The 27069-nt window shown below is 38.4% G+C and overlaps 1 protein-coding gene across 4 annotated transcripts in view; it reads left to right on the top strand.

Annotated features, from left to right (window-relative positions):
- The window catches only part of Peak1 (pseudopodium enriched atypical kinase 1), a 231033-nt gene that overhangs the window by 64450 nt on the left and 139514 nt on the right, over positions 1–27069 (top strand). Inside the window, exon 3 of one of the 4 annotated variants that reach the window (XM_052761183.1) lies at positions 4432–4509. The exons of the other annotated variants lie outside the window; for them this stretch is intronic. The gene's annotated coding sequence lies outside the window, so the exon portion shown is untranslated. The remainder of the gene's footprint in view (positions 1–4431; positions 4510–27069) is intronic. 4 annotated transcript variants of the gene reach the window in all.

Below are 27069 nucleotides of genomic sequence, written 5' to 3'. Positions count from 1 at the left end.
TGCCAGACCTTCAGTTGAGGTCTTTTTATTTCAAAAAAAAAAAAAAAGTGTCTGTTATCAATTTACCTTTTTTATTATGTCTTATATAGTTATCTCTTATTTTTTAAAATGCTTTAGAAATATGTTTATTATATAGCTTTATAGTATATTAAAATATGTAATTGTACTAGAAATCCTGCAATAGTATTATGGCTAACAGCTTTGTACATATCTGCATAAGATATATGTGTTCCCCACACACACACACTGAAAAAGAAATTGAGGATCATACTTGGAAAGTGTTTTAAGAATGTGCATGTACTAATGGGCCAATCAGTGGATTAGAGTCCATGTGGTATATTGTAAAGTGATCTTGAGCCTGTTATTGGAGAATGAAGGTTCCATTATCCAATTAGACTCATCTCCATTGGGACTGCAGAGTAGTTAGTGCTCTTGGAGCAGCTGTGAGGGAGTTGAGCTGTTTTTGTGATATCCAAGCATTCTTGAAGGCAGTGTGAACTATTGCTGTTTGAGGGTATTGTGTCCAAGGTGAGTTTCTTTCTTCATAACATTCCTGTTGATTTTCAAACTTGAAAGTATGAGTATGAATACTTAATCATTTTATCTTTGGATTTTTATAATAATACTGCTTTTTCTTAAACAGTGTTTAATTACTGATATTTTTTCAACAGAAAAATCTAGCATTTGTATAGATTTTTTTTCCATTTGGTATAGTATGTAAAAGATTATAACACCAATCTGTTTCTGTTAAATGGAAATATTTCATTTTGGTGTTGGTGTACTTTATTATTTTTAGTGAAAGGTTCTAATGTTTAATATTAGTGTCATATATGTTTATATGCATTATAAAAATGAGTTTGTCTTACAATTATCTGTGCCTTATTGATATAAAATAAGTTGATGGAGGAATTCAGACAGACATTTAGAATCTATTAACATCAGGTTTGAGTTATCTTATTGGCATTGGAATTTAGAGTGATTTGTCAGGTTCTTTGAGTGGCTGGATCAGACTAAATGCACTCCCACTCTGACAGCAGTGGAGCTGGCTGAGAACTGGAGTCTGGGGTTGCAGTGAGCAGTTCAGCCTAACCCTCAAAGTGCAGCTTTTATTACCATGGAAAACAGTGAGCCTCCTTAATAATGCCTGGATTTTCTTTGAGTATCCAAAGGCTTCCTTTAAAATTAAATGACACTCAGATAATATAGTTGGTAAGTAGTCCTGAACATACTTTGTTGTTGAATATGTTTAATTGAGGAAAATAATGGGATCAATTTCTGAAGCTTTCAAAATACAGTACATGAAATAGGCTTTGTTTTGTCTACCTATAGTATGAGTTCATTTGTCACCAATAATTTTTATGCATTTCACATGTTAAATTGCTTTTTAAATAGAATATGATTAAGAATCCAGACTATATTGAAGGGAAATGTCAGACTGTCAGTTTCAGAGCACTCCTCAACATCACAGGCACTGGTCCTTCTGAAGACTGTTGGACCTTGATCCAAAAAGGAAGCTTTTGTGGTGAAGGGAATCTCTCCTACATTTAGAGAATTCTGTCATCAGCTGCAAGTGCAGGCTGAACAAAGAGGGCTCGCTGGGCAGTTTTTCATCCCTTTATTTTGTTTATGGCAGGAGGAAGTGTAGACTGAGTTTTCATTTTTAGGAAGTGAGTCTAATTTTTGAAGTGATTCTGAGATTTCTGGTTTTGTTGGAGACATTTTGGGTCCTTTATTTCTCCTAATGTAAAATCTGCTTGTTTACTCTTCTGTTTGAAAGATTAGCAAGATCAAAAATTTTGTGGCTTATCATGAGAGAGTAATTGAAATGTTTGTCAATGAGTCTCCTTATCTAAGTTCATAGTCTAGTCATTTTGATATTTGTTACATCATTCTGTAAAATCTACAGTGGGAATGATGGAAGCAGGTGGGGATGTTAAGTACTCCAAGACTGCAGGCTAAAATGACTTAGTAAATGGAGATACTGTATCACCTATAGTTTCGGGGAGCATTTTGAGGTCTGATTGCTCTTATAATTTAGAACATTTAGTAAACAAATTGAAATTACATAGTGTTAGATTTCAGGCTATTGAAGTTAGTCTGTGGTTATTGCTTTTTTAAAATTACAGATTATAGTAGTTCTTTTGTTTATACTGAATGACCTTATTTTTTGCCCATTTTTACTCTTAATTCATTCTTCAAAGTAATCTATCTTCATATAGCATAAGTAAAATTTAAATTGAATATGTTTCAGGATGAATAAATTATATTGAAGCATCTTAGAGTGAGGCAGAGAGACATAAAAAAAGCAATGGGTAGGACAGAGCTGGATTGTGAGATCTCAGTTGGGAAAAACTATCATTCATCTTTAAATTGAAAAGTTTGATTTGTGTATTATTGAGGAAACGTACATCAAAGAGCTCAGAAACTTCTCTTTACCATTAGTGCTAAAGTTGAAAGGTAGCAAATAGGGAAAGCTTGACTTCTTCCTTTCCAATTTGTATCCCCTTAATCTCCTTATGTTGTCTTATTGCTCTGGCTAGAACTTCAAGTACTATATTGAATAAGTATGGGGAGAGTGGACAGCCTTGCCTCGTTCCTGATTTTAGTGGAATTGCTTTGAGTTTCTCTCCATTTAATTTGATGTTGGCTGTTGGCTTGCTGTAAATTGCCTTTATTATGTTTAGGTATGTTCCCTGTATTCCTGATCGCTCTAATACCTTTATCATGAAGGGGTGTTGGATTTTGTCAAATGCCTTTTCTGCATCCAGTGAGATGATCATATGGTTTTTTTCTTTGAGTTTGTTTATATGGTGTATTATATTGACGGACTTTCGTATGTTGAACCACCCTTGCATCCCTGGAATGAATCCTACTTGATCATGGTGGATAATTGTTTTGATGTGTTCTTGGAGTCTGTTTGCCAGTATTTTATTGAGTATTTTTGCATCAATGTTCATGAGGGAGATCGGTCTGTAGTTCTCTTTCTTTGTTGTATCCTTGTTTGGTTTAGGAATTAGGGTAATTGTAGCCTCCCCAACTGACCTACTCTGGTGATGGGATGGCCAAACACCCTAATTGTTGTGCTAGAAACCTCATCCAACTACTGAGGGATCTGGATGCAGAGATCCATGACTAGGCCCTGGGTGGATCTCTGGGAGTCCAATCAACGAGAATGAGGAGGGTTTATATGAGCGAGAATTGTTGAGACCAAGGTTGGATAAAGCACAGGGACAAATAGCCAAATGAATGGAAACACATGAACTATGAACCAATGGCTGAGGGGTCCACACTGGATCAGGCCCTCCGAATGGGTGAGACAGTTGATTGGCTTGATCTGTTTGGGAGGCATCCAGGCAGTGGGACCAGATCTTGTGCTCATTGCATGAGTTGGCTGTTTGAAACCTGGGGCCTATGCAGGATTGTTTGGCTTGGCCTGGGGGGAGGGGACTAGACCTACCTGGACTGAGTCTACCAGGTTGACCTCAGTCTGTGGGGAAGGCTTTGCCCTGGAGGAGATGGGAATGGGGGGGGGGCGTTGGGGGGAAGGTGAGGGGGACGGGAGGGGGGAGAACAAGGGAATCCGTGACCGATATGTAGAACTGAATTGTATTGCAAAATAAATTAAAATAAATTAAAAAAAAAAAAAAGTTGAAAGGTAGCACTTCTCCCTGGGACTTTAACTTGCAAGAAAATGCCAACTTTACGGGGAGGTTAGCTGCTTCTGGCTTTTCAGTGGCTCTATCACTGCTCATTTGTCCCCTTTATATAAAGTGCTTGACTGCTCAGCTCCACCTGCTTGCCAAGGCCACACTCAGAAAAGCATTTCAGGAGAATGTGTTGTAGCTGGCTTTCCCTTCTTCATATTGTCTTCAGGTTTCACTGTGTGGGGGACTCAGGAACTGTACTCAGTTTGATACATCTTTGCCCTGTGCCAAATTGTATTACAGACACTAGCAGACATATATTTCAGTGCTGTTCTATGGAGATTATGGATTATAGTATTAGAAATTATTTTTAGCCACTGTGAAAAACAGTATGAAAAATACACGATGGATCAATTTAATAATGCATTTATTGAACAAAAATTTATTGTACTCATATTCCATAACTAGATACTAGAAGGATGGAGATAAATAAGATTTGATTCTTGCCTATAAGGATATCATTGTCTGCTTTTTGAGTTTTAAAATTTGATACAGAAAAATAAGAGGCTCAACCAGCTTCTAACTGAGGTGGTTTAATTCCCAGCTGTGAAAACCAGTGAAATGCACAGACAGAGCATCAGTTGTTGGTGTGGATAGTCTGCTTGCTCTGTTTAACCCTTCCTACCCTGAAAAACCCCAGTGGAAATAAAATTCTGGTAAACAGTGGAATTATTCCTCTAGATGATTTTGTAGTGATTATTAAATGTTTTTGTAAACATTTCTCTAGGGGCTGACTACATGCAAGCCTCATGCTCAACCCTGGGGATATGAAATGAATGCAACCAAGCATTTTATTCTTGAAGAGGTCAGTGCTAAAAAGAGCTATGTATGAAATAATTGCACTGTGCTGGTAATAACCATGCATTTTATTGTTGAATTCTCTACCAAGTGATTTCTCTTGCTAGCAGTGACCCTAGGGTGTACATAGAGACTTGGAGTTTTCTTGGTAGCAGTGAAAACAATGAGAAAACTAAGATTATGAAGCCAAATTCATGAATGAACGAGGGGGCCAGTCTTGCCATTTAGAATCTTTCATAAGCTCTTTTTTATGTGAAATTTATATATTAGCAATCTCAGTGACAAGGAAAAAGGAGAAACATATTCTGCGGGGCTGAGAGGTTAAAAGCAAATGATGCTCTTCCAGAGGACCTGATTTCAGTTCCTAGCAGCCATGTCAGGTGACTCACAACTGTCTGTAACTCTTATCTCCAGGCCTCTGATGCCCTCTTCTGGCTTTCATGGACACCTGTACACAAGTTGCATCACATGTGTTGCGTACACATACAGACACACTAGATACACACAGATAAACATAAGTAAATCTTTTAAATTGGGTAGTGGTGGTGTATATTTTGTTAAAAGAAGGTACTTAGTATTATTTTTTTATTTTTTTATTTTTTTTTTTTTTTTGAGACAGAGTTTCTCTGTGTAGTTTTGGTGTCTGTCCTGGATTGCACTCTGTAGACCAGGCTGGCCTTGAACTCACAGAGCTCTGCCTGGCTTTGCCTCCAGAGTGCTGGGATTAAAGTCGTGTGCCACCACTGCCCGGTGGTACTTGGTATTCTTAGTAAAACCTTCTATTGGCCCTGCTTTTTTGTTGACCTTTAAGGGTACTTTCCATTTGCTTCTGTTTGTAAATGAAGAAAGTCAATAACAGCAACAAATAGTAAAGCTCATCACAGTGATGCAGACAGCAATAGAATTTGCTCTGCTCTGATTTGAGTGCATCTGTTACTTGGTATTGAGAGGCCTGTTCTCTCAAGACAGTTAAGACAGCCTTGTGGGTAGAAGTAACCATTTGAGGGAGATTGATGTTACCCAGAGCTGTAAAGGTCTCTATCCAGAATTGTTATTTTGTATGTTGGCTAGTTGAAGTGGTTGATATTATCCTTTATTATTCTTTCAAACATCTCGAGGTGAAATACTTCAAAGAACCTTTTATCTCTATGTTCTGGATTTCTCAGCTGAAGTATGCTTTTCCCATTGGATCATAAGCCCTCCTGGAGTTTTCTGTGTACCCATCAAAAGTTCCTGGTCTGGCACTTGCAGCCACTTTTAGTTTCCTTTCCTTTATTTAGGAACTTTCAAAATAAACGACAAACTCTTTGGTCACTTCAGAGCTAATGATTGTGTTACTAAGTATAATCTTATATACCAATCTCTTCAATAATTTTGCTTCTTTTGGAATAAAAATAATTTTAGATCACTAAAAAATTCAAAGCCTTGAGTTTTATGATAGTATATGGATATGCTTTGTTTTGAAAAATCTCCTTGGGGTAAATTATTGCTTATGTTCAATTTGTTAGAATTGGACACTGCCCCCACATTTTCTTTTTCAATGTGTGAGGTTTTACGGGCTAAAGAGGAAGTTTAAAAGGCAAGTCTAATTTATTTTTAGAGATAAAGTGAGAGGAGATCATTAGGTCAGGGTGTTTGTTAAATTTTTGAGTGTTAGGTAAAATGATTAAGATTTTTGTCACAACTGAAGACTATCCTACCCAGAGCCCATTAGTTATTAGTCTTCTTGATTCAAGGTCAAGGTTTGGCAAATCATATTAAATTCAGTTTTGTTATCTTCAGAAAGCATATAGAGTATTGGCCGCATTGTTAGGTGTTTTCTAGTCCAGGAAGCCAAAAACCCACTCTGATAAGTACCTGCTTGGAAGGCCTGTTGGCAGTAAGAAGTCTTCTAGGGAACGTATGGGAAGAAGTTGGTACCTGCGCCCCCCCCCCCCACACACACACATTGGGAAGGGAGGGGATAGATTTTGAATTGTGACATAAGTTTGGTCGAGTCGGAGAGTAGTCTAGGAGTAAGCCATGAATCATTCTTAACCATATTGCACTTAAGAAAACCATCTTTCCTGTTCGAATCTTCCAGTTAGGAGTTCACTGCCTAAGATTTCATTCCACTGGTGAACACCTGTGTTAGAAATTCTCTCCTCCAGTATCACTTTCCATTTAAGAGTTACTATTCTGTATTAAACATTTGTGAACTCCTAATATAAGACGTTTCCTTATGAGATTTTTTTTTGTGTGTGTTTATCCTGCCTTTCTGAAATTTTGTGATTTTGAGAATGCAACAATATAAAAGGGGTTATATAGTGACTGAGTTGTTACATATATCTATAGTTATACTGTGGGATTTCATTGTTTGTTTTTGATCACTATTGAAGCATCCTATCTTTTTCCCTTAAGACTACAGAAATACTTGCCTAAATCTACTTAAACAGTGTTTGAAATGTTATGAAAATGGTTAAAGGTGGGGTTGGAGTGATGGCTCAGTGGTTAAGAGTGGGTACTACTCTTGTAAATGAATAAAGTTTGGTTATCAGTACCCATATCCAATGGCTCACAACTGCCTGTATATAATTTAGCTCCAAGGGGCCTCTGGCCACAACTATGAACTATTGTGTGGTTATTTCCTTTTGTTTTGTTCATACAGTAAGTTTGTTATTATTGAAACAAAAAAAGCAGGAACTTGATATGTATCTTGTTTTACACCTTGCTTTTCCCCTTAGATATCTCAGACATTTTCCATAGCTGTACTTAAGGTCTTAATAGATACATAATTATTTTAATATATATATATATAATTTATTGAGTTACCATCCAATAAATGCTTGTTATGTTCAAGATAATACCATACTGAAGAACCTGTAATGATATAATACTTAATTTTATGGGGAAGACAGACATTAATAATGATTAATTTCTCAATGTATTATTTGATTGCAAATGGGATAACTAGTAAGAGGCATGCAAGTGCCTAGCAATGGGATGTAACCTGACCTGAGAACCAAGAAAAAAGTAAAGTTTTGCATATGTGTGTGCACCTGTGCATCTGCTTTTTTGCATATGCATGGGTGTGTGTGCACTTGTGTGCTAGTGTGTGTGGAGGCCTGAGGTTGACATTGGGATGTCTTCCTTGATTGCTCTCTGCTTTATATATTCAGGTCGGGGTCTCCTGAACCCAGAACTTGCTGTTTGGGCTAGTCTGGTTGGCCAGATTTCTCTGGTGATTTCCTATTTATGTCTCGTGTCTTCTGGGATTACAGGTGGGCTGCCACACCCTGCCAATTTTGATGTGGGTTCTGGGGATCCAAACTCTGGTTCCCCAGGCTTGTATGATAAGCACTTTACTCATTGAGCCATCTCCCCAGCCCCAGAGATAGTAATTTTTGGGTTGAAATCTAAGAATGTGTATATGTGCATTAGGAAAAGGTGATGAAAAGGTGGAGAGATGAGTAGATATACATATAACTGGAAGGCTGCAAATAAAAACACCTAAAATTTTATGGGACATGACATCACACAAGTTTATCTGCATTGTTTTTCCTATAGTGGACATGTATTTTGTTAAAATAGAAAAATACAAAAAACCTATTGGATATTTAATTATAAATGTCCTTAGAGGAAATAAGACAGGTTAAATATATATATATATATATCAGGTGTTAATCGTATTGTAGCATTATAGCTGAATAGTCTTATGTATAATGAACCAACCCTAGCCTGTTTACAGCTTTCATGCCTTGGCTTGCCACTGTTTGAAATGAGAAATCACATATTTGAAGATAGCCACTGTGTTCTCCTCACTAAGTAGATTCTTGCCATGTAGAATAGACCTAGTTACTCATATATCATGGCTTAAGTTCTTTAAGCATTCTATATACATACATATATATATATATGCTTGTATACATATACATACATATATAATTGTGAATTTTTTAATTATATTTTTGAAGTATTGTCTTAGGGTTACTATTGCTGTGAAGATACACCATGCATGGCAACTCCTATAAAGAAAATATTTAATTGGTGTGGCTCACTTACAGATTCAGAGGTTCATTCCATTATCATCATGGCGGGGAGCATGGTGGTGTGCAGGCAGACATGGTGCTGGAGTTGAGAGTGCTACATCTTGTAGGCAACAGGAAGTTGACTGAGACACTAGACCATATCTTGAGCATAGAATACCTCAAAGCCTACCTCCACAGTGACACACTTCTTCCAAAAAGGCCATACCCACTCCAACAAAGCCACACCTCTTAATAGTGCCACTCCTTATGAGATTATGGGGCTTATGAGATTATGGGGGCTAATTACATTCAAACTACCACAAGTATTGTACATGTATAGGTTGTATTTTAAGCATATTCTTCCTCCATACTCCTCTATCTCTCTTTTTTCCACCCCTCCAAAAGGTGCAATTTTTTTATGTTTTAGATTATTACTATGTCCTCTTCCATTAGTACAAATAATATTGAATTTATATCAAGCACATTAATAGGTTTTAATGGCAAATCAAAAATATACAGGAGCAAATTAGCTGAGAAAACCTATGAAATACTGTGATGATTAATGTCAACTTGACAGGATCTTGAGTCACCTAGGAGACAAAACTCTGGGCTTATCTGTGTGGGAGTGTTGTTTGTTTTTTTTTCTTTTTGTCTTTTTTGGGGGCCCGCCACCCAGCTCCCAAATAAATCACACATGGAGGCTTATTTTTAATTATGAATGCCCATCTTTAGCTTGGCTTAGTTTCTAGCCAGCTTTTCTTATCTTAAATTATCCCATTTGTCTTTTGCCTCTGGGCTTTCCCCATTCTCATACTTCTTACACTTACTCCATGGCTTGCTCTGTAACTGGGTGGCTGGCCCCTGGAGTCCTCCTCCTTCTCTGACTCCTAGCTCTCCTCCTATATATTCTCTCTGCCGACCAGCCGTGCCTATCCTTTCTCCAGCCTCACCACTGGCCATTCAGCTCTTTATTAAACCATCAGGTGTTTTAGACAGGCACAGTAGCACAGCTTCACAGAGTTAAACAAATGCAACATAAACAAAAGTAACACACCTTAAAATAATATTCTACAACAAGGGAGTTTCTAAAGAGCATTCATTGTAGTGGGAAGAGCCACCCTAAGTGGCCATAACACTGTTCCGTTGACTGGGCTTTGGGGCTGGAAGGCTGAATAAGAAGAAGCTATCTCTACTCTAGTATTCATCACTCTGCTTCCCGACTGCTGGTGTCATGTGACCAGTTGCCTTACCCTCCTGCTCTTGTGCATTCCCCACATGACGAACTGTATCCTAAAACTGTGAGCCAAGACAAACCCTCCCTCCCTTCAGACGCTTTTACCAGATGCCTTGTTTCAGCAATGAGTTTTCTCATTGCTTTTGGTAATTAGTTACCTTTTGGTAACTAATACAGATACTATTTTGTATTTGGCTCACAAATCAGAAAAGGCTATTTATGTGAGTTCTCCTGGTGACCTAAATGGGGTTCAGATAGGGAATAACTGGATAATAGAAACTGATATGTGATGACTAATCTGCCATGTGACCACTTCCTTCACTTCATTACACTATTAAACTTGCATATCGCTATCATTTTCAATCTGATCAGCTACTCATTTTATACATATAATATATTTTACATTTGCCACCCATTACATGTAGATTGTTGGTTTAGGAGTTGTAAAGGTGGAGAGTTTTATTTACTAGAAAGCATAGTTTCTGTACGAATTATAGTTTATGGTAGCCTCATAAGTCATTTTTTCGATCTCTGCAGAAGTAAAGATTTCCCATTTGCTTCTTTTCAATTAGGAGAGTCAAAAATAATGGTGGCAGCTGAACTTTGTATGAACCACAAAGACTCGAGGATAATTTCTCCTTTAACTTTTTTGGTACTCTGGGGTATAAACAAGACAAGATGTAATCTGTCTTTATTGTGATACACTTTTCTGCTTTGTGATTTTTTGCTAATTGAGTACTATACTAATAGTATCAAAAGAAAATTATAACATGATTTGTAAATATTTATATATTTCTAGTGAAAAATGAGCTAGAGATGTAGCTCCATGGTAAGCACTTGCCTAGCATGTGTGAGGCCTGGATTCTATTACCACCATAGCAAAAAAAAAAAAACAACTCAAGAGAGGCTAACAGAAAAATGAAAGTGGCTGGGGAGATGGTTCCGTTGGTAATGTGCCTTCCACACAAGCATGAGGACCTAAGTTTAGGTCCCTACACTCACATAAAAACTGGATGTGGCAGCATTTGTCTGTAACCTTCAACACTGCAGGGCATAGACAGGCAAATCCCTGGAATTCACTGGCCATAAAACCTATCTGAATGCTTGAGCTCCAGGTTCAGTGTGACACCCTGTCTCAAAATATAAGATAGAGTATAAAATGAGCCTGATATTAACCTCTGGCTTCTACATGCATATTTGCATGTACACCTACATTCATACACACATATACCTACACAAATGTGAATACACCCCCCCACCACACCCCCCCCCCACACACACTGAAAAGGAGTCTTCTTTTATCTAATATTTGCAATTTCATTTGTGCTGAAACTCAAACATTTAAGTTAGAATTTCAAAGGAGAGCTTTTTTTTTTTTTTTTTGGTTTTTCGAGACAGGGTTTCTCTGTGTAGCTTTGCGCCTTTCCTGGAACTCACTTGGTAGTCCAGGCTGGCCTCGAACTCACAGAAATCCTCCTGGCTCTGCCTCCCGAGTGCTGGGATTAAAGGCGTGCGCCACCACTGCCCGGCTCAAAGGAGAGCTTTTGATGAACTTTTTTTTGCTTTGATTTTTTTTTTTTTTATCTTTTACATGATGTAATCTTGTCTTGGCTTTGAGCAGACGTTTCAGCATTAACAATATCTCCTCCAGTACTTTGGCTTTCCCTGCATTGCAATATTTGTTGTCAGGTACAGGACTAGAAGAGGCCTCGGGTAGCATAAATAAGCATTTAGTTAAGAGGTAATGTCAGCGGTACCAGAATATGTGAAGTGAAACAGAAATACTTGATCAGCCACAACAACTATTTACTGCTTCATAAACCTCAGTGTTCAATGCCATAAATAGTGCCATTAGAAAAGCAACGAACTATCAAAACTGGGTTTTCTCTGTCCTCAAAACACTGAAGGTTTTCCTTCTCTTACCACTTACAGTGAAGCTGATATTTGAGAGACGTATACATTATTAACTAGAATGTGATCAGGGCCTTCAATACAAGTGAGAAGTATGTTGAAAATGAAGCAAAGTGGAAAAGGCCTTATCTCTATTACGCCTGATGTTACACTGAGGAATAATGGGTCACATGGGTAGTGGACACTGCTTTCTTTTATAGCAACTCTGTAAAGTTGGTTTCAGTTTTACAAATGAGGTCATAGAGCCTCAGAGAGATTAAGCCACGCTGGTGTAAACTTATGCCTATTTTTTCTAATAGATGAAAGCTTATATTAAAATAGCCATTTTAAATGTAGCATACTTTGAAAGTTAAATTATACTATGTTAATACTTACATTTTTAATATTTGATTTATGTTTTGTATATGAATATTTGTTAGTTACTTTGTTTCCAGCACTAAGTTTTATGAAGAATATAGTAAAATAAGAAAATCTAATATTTTCCATCATGTTTTTCAAAATAAATGCTCTAATCTTCTGTACACAAAATGCAAGAGCCGAGTGATGGAATGTCTACATTTTGTATACATGAACCCTTGATAAATTGCCCTTCTGTTGAGGTAGGGAAGTTTGCGTAAAAGCTAAAAGGCACAGTCAATTGACATCTTTTATGCTCTGACTTAAAAAGATAATATAGAAAACAAATTTCATTGCCTCTTCAAGATGTTTGTTTGTTTTTGTTTTTCAGGACAGAGTTTCTTTCTGTTGCCCTGGCTATCCTGGAACTCACTCTGTAGACCAGGCTAGCCTCAAACTTACAGAGCTCCCATCTGCCTCTGCCTCCTGAGTGCAGTGTTGTTGTTTTTTTAATTTTTTATTTCATGTTTTTAAAATTATGCATATGTGCATTCATCTTAATATTCACACATGAATCAGGTACCCATGAATGCTGGAGGTGTTGGATCCCCCTGGAGCTGGAGTTATAGGCAGTTGTGATTTGCCCCATGTGGGTGCTGGAAACTGAACTCTGGTCCTTTGGGAGAACAGTGCATGAATGTTCTTAACTGCCAAGCCGTCTCTCCAGTTCTGTGAAATGCTTTTATGGAAAATAAATTTTGTGCAGCCATAATCTGGAAGACATAGTTAACAGTAAACTTCCTCAGAAAATGATATTTGGGCTGAGGGAAAGGGAAGCTGTTTACCACAGAGTCCAAGGGAATGTTCTTACTATGGTGCCAACATCTTATTAACTCAAATATCTGATGCACAGATTGCTTACTTCACTCTCTCCTTAATGATCTACTGCGACTCTTTAGATCCTTTATTTTGGCAGTATTTCTATAAACGTCCTTCTTACTTTGTGAAAATATCACTATTAGAAGCTAAAGTTTTGATTGTTGATCTTGAAACAACTTACTGATGATCCTGTCAAGTTTCCTCATTTTACAAAGAAGTTAAGGCCCCAGTAAGTCATGATGTACTTAATGCTATAGACTGACTATCAGACCTGGGACTTCACTTGGCTATTCCTCATGATTCTAGTCCTCCAGTGCTAGTTGAAAAAGGCAGGAAGGTCAGTGGTGGCTTAGTAGTAAAAATAATTTATATTCCTGTTTGTTATTTTTCTTCATCGGTTTTGGGAAGTAATTAAAGAAATATGAAGTAATAGAAGTCTTTATGATAGACTTGGGGAATTTTTTAGGTGGAATATGTAAAACCTTTCTTCAGAAACTTGAGTTTTATAAAGTCACTTAATTTCTGAAGACACATACTTGTCACCTTTATAGTGTATAATACAGTGTGAAGACAGCAAATTTAACAAAAAGCCTTAAAGTGTGAGGTTGTGGTAGCCATAGAATCTGTAAGCTTAGATTTATTGACATATTCTTCTTGTAGCTGCCTATTAACTGAAGCAATAGACAGGTGAAGCATGAAGTTATGGAGAGCTTGAATTGGGATGCCTTTGGTTGGCTGTGATTACGATAATATATTTCAACCTTGAAACTGAGTTTCAGATGCCAGAGGAAAACAGCTAAGATGTAGGAAAATGCCAGTGAGGCAAAATAGTATTCATTTAGTCTATAAAGGGATGATTAAACAGTTCAAAATACAAATACCAAATTCTATCACACAACCATTTCCTAGGATTTTAAACAGCCACAACTATTCTTTTTCTGGATGTACTTGTATTTTTAATGGCATAGGAAAATATTTGGTGCCCGTGGTCTACCCTTTTCTGTTCCTCACAGGCTATTTGGCTGTATGTAGGTAAATCAAATGATTTATGAAAAACAGTGAAAACATGTCCTCAGAATTCCCATGAAGTCCAACAGAATTTAGGCTTGAAATAGTTGAAGTCTATTGATTCCTTCTAGGAATGGCCCCCTTCAGGATCTTTGTCATTCATCTTCATGATCATGGTGTTCCTCTTAGCATCTGTGGCCTGGTGAAGCTCTTCTGTCACAAGTGCAGAGAGCCAGAGCAGGACCCCATGATGGATCATCAGCGACCCCACCATCCCCCTTCCAATTTCCCCCTAGAGAGGATCTGGACCACCACCCTACAGTGAGGTTACTCTGAAGCCCACCACAACATAGCCACCACCTTGCACTGACAACCCCGTCTTTTAAACTACTTCACCCATATGCCTCCAGGTCAAGTCTAGGGCTCCTGGGATTCTGGAATGACTCCACCATCCTGCTGTGCCTCTTATCCTTCTTTGATTTAGCTTAATGCCTTTTTTGTCCTGTCTTCTTCATTTGTTTCTTGTCCTGAGGGCTGAGTTGAATCTGTAATCTCTCTCCCAAGTCCAAGTTAAAGGCTGTGCAGGAAGAAAATTTTAAGAGTTAGGGTGCCTGCAGTGGTATGTAGAGCTCGATGACTGGAGGAGTGCAAGTCTTGATAGCTAGCTTTGCTGTACCACAGAAGCACTTCTGTACCTGTAGAAGATTGAACGGCATGGACTCTGAGCCTCCTCCTGACTCTGCTTGTACAGAGAAGACCCCATTGTACCTCCACAGTGCATGTACTCATTAAAGTTTCACTGATGGACTGAGTTGCCTGTCTGAGAAGAGGTATTAAGATGAGCTTGGGGACAAAGGGGACATTGTGCTAAACTCCCACCATTGGTGACTGAGTGCATTGTTCACTAGCCTGAGAGGAGTATGCATCCAGGGTGCAAATGCTTTGACCTTCAGTCCCCAGACATTTGTGCGTACTAAAAAAAATGGACTAGAACTTCCCCATCCCATCCTCACTCTATGTTCTGCTTTCTCTCTATGAGACCATAGCTGAATCATCATGTGACTACTAGGTAGACACCATCCTGGAAGCAGCCTCCTGGGAGAAAGTAGTGTAGAGAGGAGGTGGGGTTTGGGGACATCGGTGGAATGGGGCCTAACAGTGTTTCGTTCCAGATTCTCCCCAGGAATCTCCTGGAGAGAGATGGCAGATACCTTGTTCTTCCAGCCCAGCCTGGGTCCAGGACATTAGCTCTACACCACCCAGAGTGTAGTTAAGCCTCAGGGGAAGAAGATTCAGTCGTGTGGCAGAGGAGCAGCTTTCCTGGGCTCCATTCCTGGGGCGGGGGGGGGGGGGGGGGGGGCTGCAGTAGAGCTTGTAGTTGGCTGCCTGGCTCAGGCCAGGATTGTGATTGATCCTGGGGCCAGTAGGTTCAGCAGGAGTGTTAGGTACCACCCAGTGGATCTTTACTGTGTATGCTGCAGTGAGCTCAAGGACAGCCTTCTTCTCCAGACACAGGACACTGTGGCAATACTGCCAAATCTCCTGAGAGGACTAGAGGGAAATGTGGTCCTGCTGTGTAGACAGGGTGCCTCCTCCAAGACTTAATACTCACCTGGGGGCTGGGCTGGAGAGCTGCTCAGCGGTTGAGAGCACTGGCTGCTCTCCAGAGAACCCGGGTTCAATTCCCAGCACCCACATGGCAGCTCACAACTGCCTGTAACTGCAGTTTCAGAGGCAGTTCAACACCTCATTTACATACATGCAGGCAAAACACAAAAGCACATGAAATAAAAATAATTAAAAAAAAAAGAAAGAAAAAATTCACCTGTGGCATCAGGACTCAGGCAGGTCACAGAACCAGAGCTTGTCATCACCAAAGATGCCAGGATGAGGGTTCCTGTTAGAGACAGGTCCCTGAGAATTAGGAGTAGGTGCTGACAAGGTGGTGCTGGAGGTGACAGGGAAAGAAAGAAATGGCAATCTCCTAGCAGTTCAGGCTTGGGAGAAGGAACATGGGGTGCTTGTGTTGATATGGCTGGTTCTTATCAGAGCAGTCCCAAGCTGGAGTCATCCTCTGTGGCAAGCCTCCTCTGTAGGAGGTTAAGCAGTGGGAGTCAGAGTTCTGAAGGAAGAGATTACCTTCAGCCTGGGTGTCGCCTGCCTGTCATTGAAGACGGCATAGGGCTTTGACTTCACCACAGCAGCAGTGGTGTGGCCTGAAGCTCATCATTGCTGGGACCCAGTGGCTGAAATGACCACTTCTGTCTGCCCTGCCCCTCCTACACCCCTTGTCACTGTTGGTGGGAGGAAGGAATATTCCCTTTCAGAGGTGATCTGCCACTCTCCATTCATGTTATCGGTATTTATAAAGCCACTTCTACGTTGGTGTGCAGGCCTGGCCTGGGCATCCAGGAACAGGTAGATGCATGGGACCTTCCAGTTCTGATTCTAAGGCTAAGTCTACAGAAAGGCCCATACACTAAATCTCATGGAAATGTTTGTCTCCTGCTCCACTGGGAATGGGGAATGAAACCATAGTCTATATCCTTTATCATATGTGAGCCTGTTCAGTACGCCACGTTGCACCCACATTGAATGAGATGCATCCTTTAAGGAGTGTATCTGCAGTACCAGCCTGGCACAGTGTCCATCACTTACTGTTGGGAGAAAAGACAAGTTCAGAGCAGCTTTAATTTGTGAAATAAACTCCATTGTTACATTAAAAAAATAATAATTAGTCTATAGAAATAGAAGTGGTTAGGTTAGAGTATTTATAAGTCGCTGTCTTGTTCTAAGTCCCTGCAACCTGACCCTTCTCTATATTACTCTATCCACTATTCAGATTAATTTCCAGAAAACTCCAACAATTATCTCTTTGTCCTTGTTGGGAACTTTTGTTGATGTCAAGCTCTGGTCTTGCCTCTAACTTCTGCTAGAAGAGTCAAAGGATGATTCTTCCCTTGAGACTTCTGAGGCATTATAGACAATATTGTGTGTAGTGTATGTGTGTGTGTGGTGGGGGGGACCTTTAGCCCTCTTTTAGTGTCTAAAGATACATTTTTATTTTCTAAGACACTAAATTTTTGGTAATTGTTTCAAAAGCCACAAGAAACCAATGAAGTCATGAAAACCAAGAAAGGAAGCTGGGGAGATATAACTCGTTGGTAAAGTGCTTGCTACACAAGTATAAGGACTTAGTTTGACCCCCAGAACCAAGCAAGCATCTGGGTGCTCTGGCATGCACTTGTAATCCTAGTTCTTAAGATGCAGAGATGGGCCTGATTGGCAAGCCTCAGGTTCCAGTAAGAGACCTTGCCTCAAAAACCAAAATCAGTGGCTCCTGAACAAAGCACCCAGTGATGATCTTTGTGTATGCACACAAGCACATGTGTACAACATACAGACACCTACACCCTCATGAACACACCTACATATACACACACACACCTCCACAGACACAAGAAAAAAAAAAGGAAAAGAAAGATCCGAGAAACTGTCACAACCAAGAGTAACCCAAGGAGTTTAAATGTACTTACTAAATATAATGGTAACTCCTGGCTAAGATCCTATAACAGGCAAAGGATATCGGGAAAAATGGGGAGGTTTAAGTAAAAAAATATGAACTTTAGTAATAATATATTTATGTGGCTTCATTAATTGTGACCAAGGTGTAGTAGTATAAGTTGTTGATAGTGAATAGGGGATTTGAGTGTGGGACACATAGAAATGCTATACATTGTTTTCACAATTCGTTAATGTGTTTAAAACAACTCAATTTTATCTGAAGAAAAAAGGAGAAGATGCTTTTATTGAGAATAAAAATGATCCCCAAATATTATAACTCCAGATTTCCTTTCTTTGGCAACTTGTTGTGGGGGAAGTCTGCCTGTTGATAGTGCCCTTCTCTTCCTTCAAGAGAGCCAGCCTCACTGATTGAGGTAAATGACACTAGTGAGAAAATACACTCGTCTTAGAAAATGGGGGAAGTGAGTGCAAAGACATCTGTTAAGTTACCGTTTTCAACAAAGGAGCTTTTTGGCTCTCTTCATACTGTCCTTCCTTCTGGAATAATTCTGAAAGTCTTGAAAGAGAGTTCATGCATGTCTGGGCTTGTGCTTGAAGAACTTGATTAAGACAGGGAAAACTGGGATAAGTATTAGATGCATCAGCTGCATCAGAAGGTAAGGAAAGACTCAAAGGAGGAAAAAGGGTTTACATTAAAATGGCACAAAAGCTGCATTGATGGTCACACATTGAGTACCTCTTTGAGTGTCAAGTAAGTCAGTATCAAAGGATAACTCAGTGTCAACAAGTCCATAGTGATACAGTAAACTAATGGGCAAAGAAAGGGAATAAGGGCATTAGAAAAATCATTTGGAAGCCATTGTAGTATTACCAGCTTATATATAAAATGATAATAGATATAAAAATAATGGATAAAATTTGTTGGCTTTGCATAGGCATGAATTTTCTCACAAAATATCAATTATGAAAGAAAGACGAATTTGTCAGAGGAAACTTGGAAAATACTTCCCTAGTCAGGAACAAAATGCTGTATGTATTACTTGAAGGGATGAAGTGTAGGAATATAGTTTTATTTCTCTGATACGTCTCCCTAAAAATGCATAGCCAAAATCTAATCTTGAAGAAAGGTTAGAGAATTGCATTCTAGCCTGTAGTCTTCCAATTTAAAAGATTATGAAAATCCAGAATGATTTTAAGAACTATTCCAGGTACAAGGAGGCTACAGAAACATGATGGATAAATGCCACCCATAATGATTGACCAGATCCTTTTCTTACAGAAGACATTAGTAAAACTTGAATGGGCATATCAGTTACAGGGTAGGTTAATGTGTTGACTTTAACCTTAATGTCTTACTGATATTGGGGAGAGTATCTTTATTGGAAGAATGAGAAACCTAAGCTTTTAGACTGATAGGGTGTAATATCAGCAGCGTGCCATTAAGTGGATCAATCTTCATACTTCATATGAATTCTTGATACTTTTGAACTTTCATGTGTTTTTAAAATTGTTTTAAAAGTTTTCAATAAAAGCCCTTATGAGTTGAGAGAATAAGAGGCAGAAATCATTAAATATATGATTATGTAAAGATCCCTAGACTTTGATGAAAATTGAAGGATTTTAAAGGGAAATACTAAGATAATAAAAATCAATTTAGAAAAGATTGTGACAGATTTTTTTGTCAGAAAAATTATGCAGAAAATCTTTAGGACTTTGTGTCTGAGTTTTAGATGTTACACCTTTTTTGTTGGCTCACTGCATTGTCACAAGTGGAAGGGAAAGTTTGGCCACTACCTGAGGAGCCAGTGGCGTAGGGGAAAAGGGTGCAGGAAAGGATGCATGGTGTCAGCCAGCACCTTCTTCCACCCTCTTCCATCCTGCCTTGCATTCTGCCCAGGTGCTGCTGCCCAGTGGCCTGGGGGTGCAGTTCCCCACCTGCTAACATCAAGGGAGCATGGAGGAGGGAGGTTTTAGAGGCATGGAAGGAACTTCAATTTGACTTTGATTTTAGTACATTAATTGAGGACAGTGCCCAGTGTCAAATAAAATAAATTTATAGAAAGTCTATGTATACCATTTCTGCTCTCATCCATTGCTCAATGCATATAGATTATAAAATTTGAATTTAGAATTGTTCACGCAGGTTGTATATTGAATATATCCATCCCATTTTCCCATTTTCTCACCTCTCCTTCCTCCTGTTTGTCCTTCTTGCCCTCTATACAATTTCACCTGCTTCCATTTTGTGTTTGTGTGTGTGATACACACACACATATATATACACACATACATATACACATATATGCATTATTCTCAACCAGGAACAGCAAAATATATAACATTTATTTTATGTGTATATGCATTATACACACACATACACACACACACACACACACACACACACACACACACACACACACACGATTTTCAACCTAGGAACAACAAGTGAAAGGATTATTTTATTTTAGAATTTATTTTATTTTATTTTAGAAAGGATAGTTCACTTTTTATTTATTTTAAAATTATTTTTAGTTGTATAGATGGGTGGGTGGGGTATGTGCAGGTAAATGCAAGTGCCTGTGGAGGCCAGATGCTTCAGATGGCCCGTGGAGCTGGAGTTATAGGCAACTGTGATCCATCTGACATGGGTGCTCGGGTCCTCTGAAAGAGCAGTACAGGCTCTTACCTGCTGACCTGTCATCTATCTCTCCTGCCCTCCAGAAAGGATATTTTTAAAGGACCATTTAAGCCATTATATCCCATTTAGCAGTCAAGAAAGGACAGTTACTGGTGCTCTTTAAAGTTGGAATTAAGATATGACACTTTTCAGAAATAATAAATATGCCAGGCAGACAGGTTGAGGTAAAATACTGTTGACATTATGTTTCTCGTGTGAGAAAAACAAATGATAATGACTATTCTCTCTTAATCATTACTAAACCAAGAATATATCTTGGCTGTACATTAGCTTTGTTCAGCTGCAACTGAGGATAAATAGAATCTCTAACAAATAGTAACACTGCAATTGCTTGCCCATTTTTAAATGGCTGATTGTTCTTACTACTTTATTTTGTTGAGACAAGGTTTCATTATATAGCTCAGGTTGGTCTGGAACTTGCTGTATTGTCTGGTTGGCCTTTACCTTATGATCCTCCTGCTTCATTCTTTCCAGTGCTAGAATTACATATGCTCCCATGCCAGGATGGCTGAGTTTTTAATATTTAAGATTAGAAAGCCTAAACCATAGTAACAAAAATGAAATTACCTCTGTGAAATAATGCGATTAATAGTGCCTTAAGATCTTAAAAATTACAGTGCTTACATTCTTTAAATGACTGAAAAATCAGTTCAAGTACCTAGAATTCGGTAGAGTCAGTAAATATTTGGAATGCAATAAATGTTGAATAACCAAAAATTGATAATTGCTTATTAAGAGGGAAATAAATGTCCTGCCTGTATGATTCAAGTCTTATTCTCTACTCAACAAAGTGTTTGAAATACAGTATAAAACTCATATTAATCTTGAAATCGTATAAAGGGGAAGGAACATAATAATCATTCAATATATGATCAGTTTCATTTTTCTTTTCCACAATTTAAGAAAATTTGGCATGCAGTGTCATTGCCATGATTACTGGCCATTTTAAGACCTATTACCATTTGAAAAGCTCTCACTATATGCTCTGTGCTTTCAGTATCTGGTTACAAAGTAGAAAGAGATTGAGATTCTATATTGCCTTATTTATAATTTTCAGTCATAGGAGAAATCTTTTGTTGTTGTTTTGGTGTTTGGTTTTTGTTTCTTGAGACAAGGTCCTCTTTGTAGCTCTGGCTGTCCTGGAACTCACTCTGTAGACCAGGCTGACTTCAAACTCAGAGATTCACCTGCCTCTGTCTCCCAAGTGCTGGGATTAAAGGTGTGTGTCACCACCTCCTGCAATGAAATCATTTTAATCTAGAACAGTGATTCTCAACCAGTGAGTTGCAACCCCATTGACATTTCTCCGTCTCCAAAAATATTTACATTACAATCATAACAGTAGCAAAATTATAGTTATGAAGTAGCAGTGACAATAATTTTATGGTTGGGGGTCACCACATCATGAGGAACTGTATTAAATGGTCGCATCATTAGGAAGGTTGAGAACCACTGCTCTAGAGGCACAGGTAGGTGAATCTCTGTGAGTTCAAAGCCAACCTGGTCTACATAGTAAGTTTCGTGCCAACCAGGCCAACATGGTGAGACCCTGTCTTAAAAAACAAACAAAAACCCATATGTTTTTTAAACATCCAACCCCCCGCCAAACCCCTTTCTTTAATAATCTAGATTCAACACGTTTATTTTCTTTTCAAATAATTGCTTGAAATTTATCACAGAAAATGAGGAGCAAGAGTAATTACAGTCTCTGAAACAGCTGTCTGTTAATACACTTGTAATGAATACCTACTTCTGTTTGTTGTCTTGTCACAGTTTATGAAGCACCAAGTCTTAGAATCCTGTGCATTTTGCTTTCTGTACAATAATTATCACCAGGACTTTTTAGGTTAAAAACCTAGAAGAGAGGCCGGGAGGTGGTGGTGCATGCCTTTAATCCCAGCACTCGGGAGGCAGAGGCAGGGGGATCTCTATGAGTTCGAGGCCAGCCTGGACTACAGAGGGAGTTCCAGGAAAGGTGCAAAGCTACACCAGAGAAACCCTGTCTCGGGAAAAGAAAACAAACAAACAAACAAAAAAAAAAAAAACCTAGTAGAGGGACTGAAGAGATGGCTCAGCAGTTTAGAGTGCATACTGCTCTCGCAGCGACCTGATTTGATCCCAGAACCCAGGTTGGTTGGCTCACAACCATCTCTTAACTCCAGTTCCAGGGAATCCAATACCCTCTTCTGGCCTCCACTCTACACTCATGTGCACATTTCCCCATACAAACATACATATATAATTTAAAAGTAAAATATAAATCTTTTAAAAAGAAAAAACATCTAGTAGTTTTTCAACTTCAGATTTCAAGTCAGCTGCTACATGGAAGATTTATCATTCTGTGTACATCTTGAGACTTAATTTTAGCAACTACGAATCATTTAAAGTTTTTCAAGTTCAACTTGTTATCCTAATATCCTAAGTAGAAATGACCATGGAGCACAGTCTGATCCTTTTAGATCTGCCGTTTTTAAAAAACACCTGGTTGCTTCTGGTTATGTCTAATTTTGGCCATTTGGGACTAAGCTGAAATTTTGATCTTTGATGACAATAATCAATCTCGTTAGGTATGTTTTATGCTGTAGTACTTGGTGCTTGAGCCAAGGTTGAAAGTGATGGGGAGAGGGAGGGATGTGTCCTTTCCTTTCTTTGTAATATCTTCACTTTTTCAGTTTTAAGAAAAACTTGGTCCCATTAATTCATGAGTCTTTCCATGAACTATTAAACAGTTAAACTTGTTTTAATTTAAAGTTACTGTATAACTTTTCAGAATTTTTTACATGAGAGTATAACTCATGTGCCAAAGAAAATAAGGCATCCTTGTTATTTCCCCAGTGGCCCATTTGCTTCCTACCGACTCTAACTTATTCCCTTGGTACCCACCTGTCCTCCTCTCTCTTTGCTATTCGATGATCTAGAATCCAACACACCGTAGGTAAATGTTCTGTCACTGATGTATCCCTCAGCCTTCTCTTAGTTGTTTGTGTCTTACCTGAATGTATGTGTGTGCACCATATGTGTGCAGTGCCCTCAGGAGTCAGAAGAGGGTATCACATATCCTGGACTGGAGTTACAGATTGTTATGAGCCACCATGTGTATGCTGGGAACCGAACGCAGGAGGTCCTCTGCAAAAGTAGCAAGTACTATTAACTGCTGAGCCAACTCTCCAGCCCCCTCTTAGTTTTTAACGAGAAAATAAAAAGTATTTCAAAAAAGCAGTGTCTTTACGTTTGTATATTTCCCCTTTCATCTATAAAATTAAATATTAAAATAACTTTTACACTAAATGTATCACAACTTTTAATTTTATAAATGTTAACACATTCACAAATAACTTATTTATTCCAGGTACTCCAGATTTTCATTGGAAGAAAAAGGCTCATTGTTTAAGTTGTAGCTGACAGAGCTCTGCATACAGATAAAATAGGAAAAACTTTTCTTTCTCCTGTTTTAAAAATAAAAGTCTATGCAGTTGAGACTGGGTGGCTCTGACTCTGAGACATATGCTTAATTGTACTTTCATGACACTTTTGACTTGTTGAAACATATGTTCCTCTTGCGGACATACCTGTCAGATAAGTCTCCTCCAGGGTTTGGAGTTCTTCAGATCTCTTGTGACCTCATGATGCTTTATGTAGTGCTGTGTGCGCTGGTTTGCAGTCTGTTTCAGGGCTGAGTTTGCATTAAGGTGAGTTCATTTGAACATTCCATAATTCCATGGTATTCTATACAGAGAATAGTTTCCTCTGAAATGAATCAGAATATATGGTGAGTCTTTAATAATAAGTTAAAGTTCTTGACTTTCTGTGGACAGGGGACTGAGTTTTTCTTGAAAGCATCTGTGTCCAAATCCAGTGAAGCGAGCTCAGTCCTCACTACAGTGCTCAAGAGAGAATTTATTGGTTTCGAGCTTTTTTTTTCTTTAGCATTAGCTCTTGTTTATGTTATAAGCACTATGCTTATTTTAGTATAACATTCTTTTAGTTGAAGAGATGTATAGCTTAGTTAAAACTTGGAGAATAGACCATTGAGATTGTTGTTTATGAGAATAGTTCCAACGGCCACTGTGACCTGTGCGAATGAGCCACGAGGCCACGCTGAGAGTTGCTCTTTATACGCTGGTCAAGTGTGTTCAGGGCATAGGAGAACTTGTACTTGAGTGGTTTTGCTGTTTTCCTTTTCACTTCATGAAACCTATGAGTGCTTTAGAACTTTGGTCTACTTTATTACTATTCATTCCTTATTATTAACTGATGAATTGGAACTTAATAGTTCTCTATTAACCTATTTGTTTTTCATACTCAACTCTAAAATTGTGCTGTGCTTTTATATTTAACTGCAACAAGACACTGACCTTATTTTGTGAAGCATTTTTTCCCTTAATGAAGTGTGGGTATAAGGTAAAGCTGATGTAGTTACCTATAACATGAAAGAATGGAGTCCCGGGCGGTGGTGGCGCACGCCTTTAATCCCAGCACTCGGGAGGCAGAGCCAGGCGGATCTCTGTGAGTTCCCAGGAAAGGCGCAAAGCTACACAGAGAAACCCTGTCTCGAAAAACCAAAAAAAAAAAAAAAAAAAAAGAATGGAGTCCAAGGCTCAGAACACATCTAGCCATGATCTGGTAGTATCTAGCATTCATACTAGACATTGCTAGTCTTTAATCACTAATTCATGTTGCTGGTGTGCTAGATGCTTTATACAGGCGATATAAAGAGCTGTGGGTTTCCCTTCAAGACTTAACAGCCATTGTGTTTATAATTCACATGTTATAGCATTTTATACATTCCTATATGTATTTCTATTGTTTGTATTTCTTTTATCCTTAGAAACACCTTGAGAAATAAGCATTGTCTTTTACATAAACTGAGAGTCAGCAAGATTGTTTTGTATAGACAAAATTTCAAACCTCCTGATTCCTTTTTAATATTCTGTTTGGTACTCTACAGAGACACCAATAATTGTATTATTTCATGGTGATAGATGACAAACTACTAGAATAGTAATAATTCCCTATTTATAGAGCACTAGCAATTTTTAAGTCACATTTAAAAGTCAGGAAGAAGACTCTCTGTACCTGCTGCACTTTCCTTCATTAGAGTTACTCAGTCCATAGACCACACGCCTCTGTGGAGGTACTGCATCAGTCACTAAAGAATGGAAATGGTCTCCACCTTGGAGGAAGTTAGCTATCAAGACTTCCCCTTGATGTTGACTTCCCCTACACATGTGGACAGTGACAGGCCAAATTGGCTGAGCAGACTGGAAAATACTTTTGTTTTTCCTGTTAAAAGAAGAATCCTGTGAGCAATCCCATTCTTTGTCCTCCATGAGTATAGAGTCAATGCCTGAATCTGCGGTAGACTATTTTGAAGTAGCAAATTAACACACATGAGCGAAGACAAAGAACCTTGGACTTGCTGGCCGCCTTGAACCTTTTCACTAAGATGAAAAACTACTTACTAAGAGCATCCTGTGTGGGGTAATAGCCATATTGTTTATGATGTCATATTGTTTATGCTGCACTTATATCTGATTTTCAGTTAGCTATCATGTTTATTTCTAACTAAATAACTTACTTTCTATGAAGAAAATTTAGCATGGCCTGGAAGATAGTATAAGGAATTCACAAAGCTACTTTGTACTTACCCACTTTCTTAATCAGAGCTAAACTTAATAGCTCTGTAACTAAGTTTGTGAAAATACTGTGAAAGCACTGGGAAGAGAATGAATAAGTTGATAAGTGGTGGAGACTTGATCAGGAAAGACTATACCAAGGAAATAATAACAGCATAGGCTTTAGGACAAGCAGAAAATGAAAAAAGAGCCACAACAAGAACCTTTGATATTCCTGGTTGGAATAGCAGCAGGTATATAGGGTTTCCAAAAGTGCATAGGATCCCTGTGCTTATAATATAGTTTATCAAGACAAGCGTCAGTGATGAGTATACAAATGTGGTTTGGGGTCAAATCATGAATGGACATATATCCCATAGCAAAAAACAAAAGAAAAAAGAAGATGATGACGTAAGGACTATGGTTGGTTTGGGGTTTTAGAAAGAAAATACAATATTACAGCCTGTAATTTTAGAGTATTAGAGAAAGCATGAAGCCAGAATTATAGTAATGGTTCAAATGACAATGAAGTCCTTGGTGATAATTTTAGCACATCAGATAACTGTAGGAGATTTTTTACAGGAAGAATCCATGCTTTAGTACCCAACTAGGATATGGAGAAGGGAGTGATCCACATATAGCTTGAGTGAGTAAATGATGGTGTTACTGAGGAACAAATGTGGCAGAAAACATACCTGGCATAAGGGTAAATGATGAATTAGGTTAGGTTTGATGTATTGTTGGGGCATACAGGTAGTTATCCAGTATGCCAGTATGAAGACATGGCACATGCTCACACATGCCACACATGCCACACATGCCTGCATATTCATGCACAGTCAATTCTCACTCAGACTCTGTGTTTCCAAATTTACTTATTTACTAAAGTGTACCAATAATCCTCAAATCTGTACTTCCAGTGTTTTTGGAGGTATTCATATACATGTTTAGAAAGACAGAAAATTTGAATCATCCTTAATGGCGAATTCCCAGCTGAAGTCAAACAAGATGGCAATCTGCCTTCTGTTTTAGTTCTTACACAGTAAACAGTTATTCTTTTTGCAGTCTAATTAATGTCATGTATTCACATTTGTGTGTGTGTATGTGCTTGACAATAGTGATTTTGCTGTTTAAAATGGCCCCAAGGGGTGTGCTGGAGTATTATGCAGTACTACTTACTAAAGAAAACTATGATACATCTCATGGAGGAAACACATGTATTGAGTAACCTTTGCTCAATCATGTGGTAGGCTCTGGCTGTGGGTTTGGTTTTCATGAATCAGCAGCATGGATTGACTAAGACATCTTTTTTTTTTTTTTTTTTTTTTTTTTTTTTGGTTTTTCGAGACAGGGT

Source organism: Peromyscus californicus, unplaced genomic scaffold (assembly GCF_007827085.1).
Source record: "Peromyscus californicus insignis strain IS unplaced genomic scaffold, ASM782708v3 Scaffold_11__1_contigs__length_118956290, whole genome shotgun sequence".
NCBI classification, from domain to species: Eukaryota; Metazoa; Chordata; class Mammalia; order Rodentia; family Cricetidae; genus Peromyscus; species Peromyscus californicus.
Note: the sequence above shows the minus strand (reverse complement) of the source record. Positions and strands in the feature narration are given on the sequence as shown.